The sequence below is a fragment of the Monodelphis domestica genome, chromosome 1 (genome assembly GCF_027887165.1).
Source record: "Monodelphis domestica isolate mMonDom1 chromosome 1, mMonDom1.pri, whole genome shotgun sequence".
Lineage (NCBI taxonomy): Eukaryota > Metazoa > Chordata > Mammalia > Didelphimorphia > Didelphidae > Monodelphis > Monodelphis domestica.
Window position 1 is genome coordinate 462692881 of NC_077227.1, and position 12621 is coordinate 462705501.

At 45.4% G+C, this 12621-nt stretch overlaps 1 long non-coding RNA gene across 1 annotated transcript; it reads left to right on the forward strand.

Moving 5' to 3' along the window:
• Positions 1-215: 215 nt before the first annotated feature.
• Positions 216-12374, forward strand: LOC103102889 (uncharacterized). The gene is made up of 2 exons (XR_458345.2): positions 216-499; positions 11987-12374. It is a non-coding gene; the product is annotated as an uncharacterized LOC103102889 (long non-coding RNA).
• The last annotated feature ends 247 nt before the right edge of the window (positions 12375-12621 follow it).

The window sequence follows — 12621 nt, forward strand, 5'->3', positions numbered from 1 at the left end:
AAAAAAGAAATCTGAAGACCAGAAGAGTGAAATGACTTGTCTAGGGTCACACAATAAGTTAGTGAGAGACAGTAGGTGAATGCTGAGTGACAGTGGAGGACTCTTATCAGGATAGCTCTGACTCTTACCAGTGGGGTGACTTTAATCTCGTGAGCCTCAGTTCCCCTATTTGTAAAGGGGGGATAAATAATACGTGCCAGACCTACATCGCAGGATTACGTAGACGGAAGGTTTTTTGTAAACTTTTAATTCTTCTTCTTGTGGCAATAGACTCCAAGGCCAGCCCTGCTTGTGCCTCTTTCCACTACCCCTCCTCTGGACTCTTTGTCTCTGGAGGAGTGTCTGCCATTGCCTGCCGGTGTTTCTGTTTGTCTCCTTTGGAAGTTTCGCCTCGGTGTCAGCCAGCTGCGCCTATGGGTTTGGGTAGCAGAGTAGGAAGACGGAGCCCCCAGTTTGCAGCCTTTGCTGCCAGCCCAGCCAGACCTCGGGTCCTCACTTGGTTAGTATTCTTGAATGATGATGAATGGATTTGGCCCCGATACTGTTCTGGGGCTTGGCTGACTCTGTGTGCACTACGGGTTTGTCTGAAAGGAAGAAATTCTAGGGGAATCCAGGCCTGGCAGTCTGGCCAACTGGTATCCAATAGTCCCCGAAAATGGGGGAGGGGACCGGGAGGAGGGGGAGAAGGCAGGTGCGAGCTGAGAGCAGAGCTCAGAGAAGCATGGAGGCCAGCAGGCAGGGTTGCTTCTCTGAGTGGCCTGAAGCAGTGGGAGCTGGGGGGTGGGGGATGGAGGGGGGAGTGGGGAGTGGCACAGAGAGAGCCGAGCAGACAGATGGTTCCCAAAGAGACTCCTTTGGCTCAGCAGACCCAAGAAGGCTCTTTAGGGGAACCCGCTGTCTGTGGCCCCCCAACCCCAGTCCTTCCTCCACACTGAACCCCCACATCTCCTCCTCAGAGGGAGAAAGCAATAGTGAGTTTCCCTGAGACCCAAAGCTAGGTTCTAGGGGACTGAGGGAAAGCAGCTGAGTTCTATCTGGCTGGCTTTGTTATTCGCCTACTCCTCCTGCTCTACCAAACAACAGCTCAGCCCGTCAAGCACCTCCCTATTCCCTAGATCCCCAACCACTCATGCTGAAACAGAGAGGAAAACACATTTCTTTATTCCTGGTTCTGCTCCTAGCTTCCCAGAAGTATGTTTCTACATAACTCGTTTACTCACTTAACAAACATTTACAAAGCCCCTACTATGGGCAAAACACACACATAGGAACAAAAATGAAGACACTCCCTCCCTCCTTTCACCCCCTCTTCTAATTTGACCCCCCTGCCAGGCCCCAGAGATAATTAGGGCAGGGATTATCTCCTTCTTTCAGCTGAGGACTGAGGTCCAGAGAAGGGGACGTGACATTCTAGATCACACAGCAAGGGAGAGTGTCTAACTCAGGCCTCCTGACTTCCAACTTCGGTCTCTTTCCATCCCAGCTACTTCCTCATCCACCTCTCAAAATAGCCCCAGGCAAAACTGTGAAGTCTTTGAAGCTAGTTTCTTTGCTCCAACTAAGCAAACTCAGTCTTTGTACCATAGTCCTTTGCTTCCACCCACCCCCTCCTCCTTTAAAGCGTTCTCCTATGGCCTGTTCTCTTGGGAATTGGCAAAAACCTTGACTAACCTCTTTCCCAACTGAAGTGTAAGGGACTTCCCACACCTGCCTTCCCAAAGGGGTAGGAAGCAGAATGTAAGCTGCTCATGGCCAAAAGCTCTTCTGTTCCCATCCTAGTTTGGTGCAAGGCAAGGGATTTGTTGTTGTTGTTATTGAGTTATTTCAGTCAAGTCTGATTCTTTTTTTTTTTAAACAATATTTTATTTGGTCATTTCCAAACATTATTCATTGGAAACAAAGATCATTTTCTTTTCCTCCCCACCCCCCCCCCCATAGCCGACGCATGATTCCACTGGGTATCACCTGTGTTCTTGACTCGAACCCATTTCCATGTTGTTGGTATTTACATTAGTGTTCATTTAGAGTCTCTCCTCAGTGATATCCCCTCCACCCCTGTAGTCAAGCAGTTGCTTTTCCTCGGTGTTTTTACTCAAGTCTGATTCTTCCTGACCCCATTTTGGGGTTTTCTCAGCAAAGATACTGGGGGGGGGGGGTGCCATTGCCTTCTCCAGTTCATTTTACAGATGAAGAACTGAGGCAAACAGGGTGAAGTGACTTGCCCAGGGTCACCCAGCTAGGAAGAGTCAGATCTGAGCCCACAAAGATGAGTCTTCCTGATTTTAAGACCAACCACCCCACCCGCTGCCCCAAGGCCAGGGCTAGGCCCTTTAAAACTTTGGATTGGTGAACTGGTTTATATTTTGAAAGCTGGGACCCAAGAAGAGACTAGCACTTACCTCCAAAAGATTTAATCTTCAAAGTGTTTCTGAGGAAAATGTGTTGGGACAATCCCTCAATCACATTCTCTTACTTTACCTCAATGGAATGTCAGTCAACAAGCATCCATTCAATGTTTTCTATGTGTCAGATACATAGAATCAGTGGAGGTCCTCCTAGAAGGGAGGGATGAGGAAAGAAGAAAGAAAGGAGGGATTTGAACTGAGCCTGGGAAGAAACCTGGGAAACTAAGAGGCAGAGGCGAGAAGAATAGAGTATTTCAGGAATCTCAGGGGGAGAGCCAGTGCAGAGACTGGGAGATGGAGTCCTGTTCGAGACCTTTAAATGCCAAAGAGAGGATTTTCTATTTGATCCTGAAAATAATAAGGGCCCACTTAGAGCTCATTGATCAGGGCCGGGTGACATGGCCAGACTTACACTTTAGATAAATCACCCTGGCTGCTGAGGAGAGAATGGATGGGAGAGAGGAGAGCCTTGAGTCAGAGATCAATGACAAACCTATCGAAATAGTTCAGGTGTGAGGTGATGATGGCCTGGTCTGGGGTGGTGGCTGTGGAAGCGGGCAGAAGGGGGCATGTGAGATGATGCTCTTAAGGGAGAGATGGCAAGACTTTGCAGGGGATTGTTTACGGGGGTGAAAGAGAGCAGGAGGCATGGACGGCAGGGGGGGGGGGGGATTGGGGCACAGGGCAACAAGAAAGGCCCTTGACAGTGATAGAGAAGTTTAGATGCCAGAGGAAGAAAGGAAATGAGTTCTGCTCTGAGCGGGCTGAATTTGAGATGCCTATGGGAAATCCAGTTCAAAGTGTCCAAGACATAGGACTGTAGCTCAGTAGAGTAATTTTGGCTGGATATAGAGATGCTGGAGGTATTTAAGATTCATCACACACCAAAAAAGGTCATAATTGAACCCATGGGAATTCGTTAAATCACCAAGCAAGACTGTATAGAGCAAACAGAGAAAGGAAGGCAAAGTCTTGAGATTTCGTATATATACATATGGCCAATATGTCTGTGTCAGTAGCAGTAAGGGAGAGTGGAAAGAGTATTGGATTTGAAGTCAGAGTTTCAAACTCTGATCCTCTGACTTCAAGTTCTTCCAAGTTCTCTGACTTCGGTCTCCTCATCTACAAAATGATTAGATGGGGCCTAATGGCTTTTAAAATACCTTCCAAATTTAAATCCGTGACTTTAGGACTGTATGTCCATTTGTCCTTTCCAATTTCCTGCCCTGACACCCAGCCCACAGTCTGATAGAAGCCATGAGAATGTATTTACCTTTGCTATAGTGAAACATCTGACAAAAACAACAGTGAAAATACCTTCTAAGACCAGAATACAAGAGAAAGTATAGTGAATTCCAGGCAAGAACTGAACTAGAATCTCTGCCAATAGTGTGTTACCTTGGGTTGGTCACGTTTCCCTGTTCTATAAAACAAGAGGTTGGACCATGTAATCTTTGCTGTAAATCCCTGGGACAGCCTAAGGGCAGCTGGGTGGCTCAAGTGATTAGAATGCCTGGCTTGGAGTCAGAAAGACTTATCTTCCTGAGTTCAAATCTTGACCTCAGACACTTACTAGCTGTATGATCCTGGGCAAGTCATTTTTACCCCATTGGCCTCTGTTTTTTCATCTGTAAAATGGGATGGAGCAGGAGATGGAAAACTACTCTAGAATTTTTGCCAAGAAAACCCCAAATGGGGTCAAGAAAAGTTGGATACAACTGAATGACAATCCTCCGGTGTCTGTAATCTCACTTGTGGATCCAGAATTAGCTGATCTGACCACTGAGTAAGAAGAGGGGAAGGGGGAATGGTCTATTTAATCTCCATCCCCAGATGAGAGATCCCTAGAACCTCAATGAGCCTGTTCCTGGCTCAGGAGCTCAGGCCCCAGGCCCCCACCGCTGGCATTCACCTCAGTTATGTGACCTTGTTCAAGTTACATTTCCCTCCCCTAGACAACCATTTCCTCCCCCGTGAAATATTGATCCCCGCCTCCTTCACAAGTTTACCCGAGTTCATGGAATCCTGGGATTTGGAGCTGGGAAGGGCCTTTGAGGTCACCAGGAAACTAAGGTTGAAAGGGAGACAAAGAAGTTTGTTCTGTGAGGATGAAAAGAGAAAATGGAAGAGGAATTTTAAAACTGTAAAGGCTACTCAAAGGAAAGGAGGATGATTACTTCACCACTGGAGAGAGGACAATATCACAAAGGGACTCACCTGCCCTCACAGCTGGCGAGTCCCCTCACTGCCTCCCCTTCCCTGCTGTTTACCCAGCAGAGGGCCAGATAGAGGTGGGGTTTGAAGCCTCCCAGGGAGGAGGAGAGTTCCCTGGATTTGTCATCATCCCTAAGGACTCTGGGGGAGGTAGGATGGGGTGGGGGGGATATTTACCAAAGGGACTGAAACAAAGCTCCTCTGGACTCCCTACAGGCCCCTCAGCCAGGGAAGAGGCCTTTCCCTAACCCCTCCCTTCCCTTGGGAAGAACAAAGGAGTCTCCTGAGATGGCCTGATTTCCTGCCTCCTTATCTCAGGCAGATAGCCCAGGTTCTAGAAGGTCAGCTGTAGGAGGTAGGGAAGGGCTGAAGAAAAAGATAGGGGCCCTGAGTCTCCCACATCAAACAGGAATTAGGAATCTGTGGAGAGGACTGAAGTTCCTTGGGTTCCATTCAGTGGATTAGACATTCCTCATCTACTAGGAGAAAAGCACAAGTAATCCAAAAGGGGGATATTAAGGGCCTACTCTGTCCTAGGCACCAAAACCCCAAGAGGGAAAGAGAAAGGAATAGGGGTGGATGGACATCTTAAAAGCAACAGGCCCTTACCAATTGTTCAACCATGAGCAAGTCAATTAACTTTTCTGAGCCACTGTTCTAGCTATAAAATGGGGATAATAATACATACACTGAGGAAAGTGGTTTGTAAACCTCAAATAATTTTAACAATGACAGCAATTCATAGACTATTAAAAATGAAAAGGGCCTTCGGGATCATCTTGTCCAACCATATTATGGGGAATCAGAGACCTAGAACAAAGTCATACTGAATTAAGGGCAGGTTTTTTTTATTGGTTTCTTTTTAGTTCTGTCTGACTCTTTGTGACCCCTTTTAGAGGTTTTCGTGGTAAAGTCCTAGAGTAGTTTGCCATTTCCTTTTCCAGCCCATTTTACAGATGAGGAAACTGAGGGAAACAGGGAAAAGTGACTTGCCCACGGTCACTACACCAGCAAGTGTCTGAGGCTGGATTTGAACTCAGGAAGATAAGTCTTCCTGATGCCAGGCCCAGTGCTCTACCCACTGTGCCACCTAGCTGCCCAATGATAAATATACGTATTTTAAAAAATAAAAGGAAGTCAGAGCCAGAAGGGACCTTAGTAATAATGTAAAATAATCCCCTGAATTTTACAGATGAAGAGACCTTGAAGACAGGGCCTGGCTTTTGCCTCTTCTTGTATCCCCAGTGCCTGGCACTTAATAAATATTTACTGATTGACTAGCAGGTACAGTTCTAAGAAGTCTAAATTTGAGTCAGAACACCTGGTAGGATCCTTGCTTTGTTACTTACTAGCTGTGTGATCCTAGACAAGTCACTCAACCATTCTTGACCTTAATTTCCCCACCTGAAAAATGAGGGAAAGTGGCCTGGAAGATCTCAAAGGTCCCCAAGGGTCCAAAATCTATGATGTGCTATTTTTATGGCATTTCTATGGTTTGTTTCATTTCTACTTCTTCATCTTTGGCTCATGTACCCTTCCAGAAAGCGGTGGCCACCTAACCTAGGTCAGGAACTGTGACAGTTTTACAGAGGTCATTTGGTGCTGTTAATTCAGACACAAAATGTCTTGGAAACTATCTGGGCTGGTCTACAAGTGTTTACTGAGGATACGGAGGCCTAGAGATACAAGTGACTTGGCAAAAGCAAGGCTAAAACCCAGGTTTCCTATTCTATGAGACCTTAGAGCATGTCCAAGTACCTCAGGGTAAGAGGCTTCTCCCTACATCTGCTTGGAGATGCTGAGTTTTAGACTAACTTCAGAAGGATCTTCACTCCGGGACAGCCTAGCCCCTTGCCTTTTCCCCAAGGAGTTAAGACTGAGAGGCAGAAGGAGTCTTGGAAACCATCTAGTCCAGTTCCTGTATTTGATAGACAAGGAAACTGAGGCCCAGATAAGTGAAGAGAAGGGCTTGTGTCACCCGGGTAGTAAGTGAAAGAGCTAAGATTTGAACTCTGGTCCTGTGACTCAAAGTTCAGTACAGTTTTTTTACCGTGTGCCACTGCTTCCCTCAGAGCTAAAATAAACAACTCAGAAGCTGCTCTCTCCTCTCCAGACATCTGGAGAAAGAGCTCAGTCTCTCAGAGGAGAACGCTTGGATGTTTGTTCATTCTTCGGCTAATGAAGTATTCTGAGATGTTCTTCTCTGGTCCTCCACTCCCTCTCCCCCCAACCCCACCCACCCACACAAGCCTGCAGGCTCTTCCTTGGCTTCTAGGTTGCTTCTAGGATGGAAAATTTAAGCAAGTTGCAAACCAGGGGACCTGCCCAAGCTTTCCCTTTCTTTCTCCTCTCTCAGAAATGTCTTGGTGTTTGTGGTCCCAGGGGGCAAAGAAAAGGGGTCTGGAGGAAGAGGAACCACCCCCAAACCCTGCCTGTTTGCATTCTTAAATAACTCCCTCAGCTAAGTTGGATTCCCAAATGAAAACAAAAAATTAGGCCTTTCATCCTACTTCTAAATAACTAAATTGGAGGGTCTCTGGCAGAGGTTCTTATCCAGGGGTCTGTGGAGAGACTTTAGAAGGTCTGTGAACTTGGATAAGGAAAAAATTACCTCTTTATTTTCACTAACCTTTGCTTGTAACCCTGTGAATTTTATTTGATATATTTAAAAACTCTTTTCTGAAGAGGGGTTCATAGGCTTCACTGGACTGCCAAAGGGGTCCAGGTCATAAACGAGATGAAGAACTCCTGGTCTAAGGGAATCAGGCAAACAGGACAAAGGGAGACAAAGAGGGAGAAGAAAGAGAGATGGGAGGGAGAAAGAGACAGAAGGAGAGAGGGAGGGAGGAAAGGAGACAGAGGAGAGACGGAGAGAAAGAGACAGAGACAAGGAGAGAGAAAAGAAGAGAGAAAAAGAGAGAGGGGGAGGGAGGGAAGAAGGAGGAAGAGAAGAAGGGAGGGAGAGAGAGACAGACAGAGGGAGAGAGAGAGAGGGAGGGAGGGAGAGAGAGAATTGAGAAGCACACAGAGAAAAGAGAGACTAAAGGAAGCTTTTATATCTATCTATCTATCTATCTATCTATCTATCTATCTATCTATCTATCTATCTATCTGCTTTTGAGCTGGAAGGGATCTTAAGGATCATGTTGTCCAAACCCCAGATTTTAGCAGTGAGAAAATGAAGGCTTACAAAAGGGAAGTAACACCCCCTCCCCACCCCCACCCTATACCACAGAGGTAGGAAGAAGAGACCAAAACCCTGTGATTCCAAAAACAGCTCTGTTTTTCTATTGTTTTCTCAATGTCCCCTGTATCAATCTGGTCTCTTCAACAGGATGCTAAGCCTCTGGAGGACAGAAGAGTCAGGTATTTCTTTTGTAAATTGTACAGGGCTCCACCAATAATTAATGAATGGGGGAAAGGAGTGAAGAAAGGAAAGAAGAGAGAAGGGGAGAGGAAGAAATAAAAGTGAAGGTAATCGAAGGCAAGGATGAGGAGGGGAAGGCAAGGGAAGGATCAAAATGAAAGAAGAGGAAAGGAAAGAAGAGAAGGGAAGGAAAAGAGGGAAAGGAGAGAGCAAGAAGAAGGGGGAGGAAAGGAAGGGAGAGGAGAGAAGCAGAAACAGACACACAAGGCTCCCCTGTAGTGGCTGGCTCTGCAGCAGCAAGTACAGATCTGAGCAGAGCCTCGTGGCCCAGACAAGAGATCAATAACTAATTTCACTGCAGCGGCCGCCCCAGTTTTTTTCCAATAATTGTAAGCTAGCAGCTGGGAATGAGGCTCTCCCCACCGAGCCGCACCAACCTGCACCGGATCAATTGACACGGCCACTGGGGCAGCAGGAAAACTCATTTTTCTCTCTCCCTCCTCCTGGGTCCCTTTCCTCTGCCTTGCCATCTCTTAGAGAACTCTTGACTTTGGGGTGCCAGGGCCAAACCCCCCAAACCCACAAATCTAAGAGGACCCAGATGGAGGGCAGAACTGCTAGGGTGAGGGGAGGTTGGGGTAAGAATCTGAGGGGACAGGGCCCAAGTTTCTCTGTCTGGGTCTCTAGCAGAATGACCAAGGGTCTGAGTTTAAGGCCCCACAGGTATAGATGGGGTAAGCGGCTTCTCAATGCCTCTGATTCCCCCATCTGTAAAATGGAGGATGACTTACTGGAGAGGAGGCTAAAGGTCTTCATAACGGGTGGGTCTTAGGAACAAGGGGGTGGAAGTTTCTCTTCCCACCCCTTTATTTACCCTTAAACTTCAGCTCGAGCAGTCACCAAAGGACCTTTGCTGGGGATGCTACCACCCAGGAAGAGGGGGACAGGGAGCACCCTGTGGTGTTCTTGTCCTGGTCAGGCCCCAGGAAAAGGCTGCCATGCAGCTGCCCCTGGCTGGGGTGGAACATGAAGAGGGAACCAAATGGAGGTATGAGCAATGGAAAGCCAGTGCCTTCTAGAGGTTTACCTCAGGAACCACAGAGCAGGCCCAGGTAGCTGCAACCCGGAGCAAGCGGGCTCTGGGAATTGCCTGCCTGAACTTTGAGCTACTCCCTAGGGATTTTCCCCAGCCCGGCCCCACCCCACCCCCACCTCTCGCCCTGGGGACCTGGATCTCCTTCCCGAGCGGGCTCAGCCCTGCTCACTGGCCCCATGTCAGCAGCGCTAAGTCCGAGCCGGCTCCCCTAAGCCGTCAAGGTCACAGCAGGAAACCTGCGGACTTGGCATTACCCAGAGAGCCCTGGGAGGGAGCCGGCTGCAAACAGGAAGGTGGGAGGCGGAGGAGAGAGCAGGGAGGAAGGAAGGAGAAGGGAAGAGGAGGAGAGCAGAGAGAAAAGGCAGCGGCGTGGGTGGGAAGGGGAGGCCGCAGAGTGGAGAGAGGAGAGAGGAATCAGACCAGCAAAGCTGGAGGGCTGAGGCTGAGCCTTATTTCAGTCCCTCCAGGCCCCACATGGGCCCTGCCAGCAAGAGGTGCTCCAGGAATGCTGGCCCCAGGGATTAGGAAATGCCTTTCATTCCCCCTCTCCCCCAGAGGGAAAGTAAGGGACTCGCCTAAGGTCACACAGGAAGGACTGGCCCAGGCTAGAGGAGAGTCCAGTCTGATTTCTAGTTTTTCTAGCTTTTCCACTGGGGGAGAGGGGGGAAAAGGGGAAAGGATAATAGCAAGAGAGAAGGGGGGGAAGAGGAGAGGAAGGGGGGGCACTGACCCTTAGAGGGAACTTAGAGGGAATCTCTCTTTTAAGATAAATGTATGTAAATATATATAATATATTTTTGTATTATGTGTATGTATATATTGTGTGAATAGAAATAGGTGTGTAAATATACATATATAATATTGTACATGTGTATATGTTGGAATATAAAGATATATGAGTAAACACATATAATGCACATGGCATTACATGTATGTATATATGGGTCTGTATGTGTGGACACAAATATAGGTGTGAATGTACATGGATAATATCTATATTGCATGTATGCACATATATTCGTAAGTGGATACAAATACATGTAAGCACATGGGTAATATACATAGCATCACGTGTGTATACAGTCACTGCGAATACAAATACTTGTACAAACATACATGTATGGTATACATGATATATATGTATATATAGGTCTATATGAGAAGATACCTGTGTAAATGTACACACAATATACATGGTATCACATGTATATGTGGGTCTCTGTGCATGAATAGAAATATACATTGTGAACATAAATATATAATATACATTATATCACATGCATGTATGTAGGGATATGTATATACATGTATATATTACATACATGGTATATATGTGTATAGACATTACTATAACTATGAGTAAGTATGTACATATAATATAATGCACACAGTATCATATGTATAGATGTGGGTCTATATATACATAAATACATACATTGAATATACATAGTATCATGTATATAGATACACATGGGTTTGTATATATGTGAATATAAATATATGTATGTAAATATACAGATATAATATATTCATACTATTATGTGTATGTATATATGGGCTTATATAGATGAATATAAATATGCATATACTATATAGTATTGTATATGTATATATGGATCGGTACATATGTATGCATATAAATATATGTGTGCATAAATATACATGTCATATATAGTACATGTATGTTTATGGGTCTGACTATGTGTGTGTGTGTGTGAGTGTGTGTGAGTGTGTGTGAGTGTGTGTGTGTGTGTGTGTGTGTGCGTGTGTGTGAGACTTCCCAGCATTCTAAAGTTTGAAGAGCCAGCTTCCGACTCGGGGAAAATCTGGGGGAGTACACAGTAGCATCTTGGGGAAGGTGAACCCTTCCATCGTGTGAGGAATTCAGGCCCTCGGAACCAAAGGGCACAAGGCTAGAGGGACAGAAGTCGTGGGTCTGAGGGGGGCTGAGAGGGAGAACTCTTGCTTCTAGGCCTTTCCTCATCTAGACTCCAAACTCCTTGAGGGCAGGTATGATATCTTATCTAAACTTTGTGTACATTTTAATATTCATTGAAGTGAATTGAATAGTTCTACTGAGTTTACTCACTCCTTTTCCAGATCCAAAAAAAACCAAAACAACAACCCCTACACACCTGTTTTTTCTGTCTAATTTTGATAAAGTGTCCTTTTTATTATTCCTCAACATTCGAATCCCCAGTCCAACATACATATATAATCAGGAAAGGTGATTCTAATAATCAGAAAGAAGAAGAATAGGTCCTGGCATCAGGCTAACAGATGAGTAGGGATTCAGTTCTCTGCTCATCAGTTCAATCCATTTCTACTAACCTTAAGCCAGTTTTACATATAGGGCTTCCACAAACTTGCCTTTTGTACTGTGCCTCAGTACAGTGTGACTCAGGGCTTAGGTACTTCATAGAATGATGAACTCACTGGCAGCTTCCAGCCATGTGGCAGCTCAAGACTGAAAGGACTCGGGCTTTGCGATGACTCAGCAAACCCCAGGTTGCCCCTTGGTCCCCCCCTGCCCCATAAGGATGGAAGGGAGGAAGAGGAAGGACGCTGTATCAAATAAAAGAAATGACTGTGTTTAACTTGCTCTCTTCCTTCGATTCTATCACATGGGCAACCATAGTCATAATTTCATTTCTACTCCCCTGTGCCTCTTATATATGGAATGTGGACTCAATTGAGGTTTCTAAATTGTCTCCTTTTCTCATAGGTATCAAGTGATGACATTTGTATAAACCAGTGGAAATGCTTGTTGGTTCTGGGAGGGGGGATTAAAGAGGGGAGGGAAAGAAAATGAATTATAGAACATAGGGAAATATTTTAAAATCTAAATAAATAAATAATCAAACAAACAAACAAATAAATTAATTGTTTCCTTTTCCCAAGTAGATTACCAAACATGATCCTGGAATTGGAAGTATTCAGGCCTGGAGATGACCTCATGAGATGAATAGGTCCAAAGGTCTTGAGTCCATTGGATGAAGCTTACTGGCTGCAGAGTATCAAGGAAAGTGATTACCAGAAACATGGACCAAGAGTTGTTTGAACAGTGCAAAGCCAAGGTGAAATGTGGACTACCTAGTCAGTAGGCCCCCAAAGTGCTTTATGTTCTTATAAGCTTTAATTAACTTCTTGAGAGATCTTTACAGTAATTAAGTTGTTACTGAGTCTTGTTTTAAGTCACCCTGTCAATATGAGCTGTGAACCTTCTGTTTGTTTGTTTTTTTAACCCTAAAAACATATGTTTTATGTTTAGGAAATAAATATCTGTCCCATACCTGATTCATGTTGTACATTGAATACCTTGACATGGGTCAAAACCCAAGTCTTAAAAATTTTCCCCAGGAAAGGCCTCTTGTAGAAGGTAGGATCTGAGTGTAGTTTTGAAGATCAGATATGGAAATAGACACAAGAAGCAAAGATTAAATGAATGAATGAATCAATCAATCAACAAATAAACAGCCTTTTTCCTCAAAGAGTATATTTTACTGTATGAGGAGATGAGATGGCAAAGCTAGAAGAAT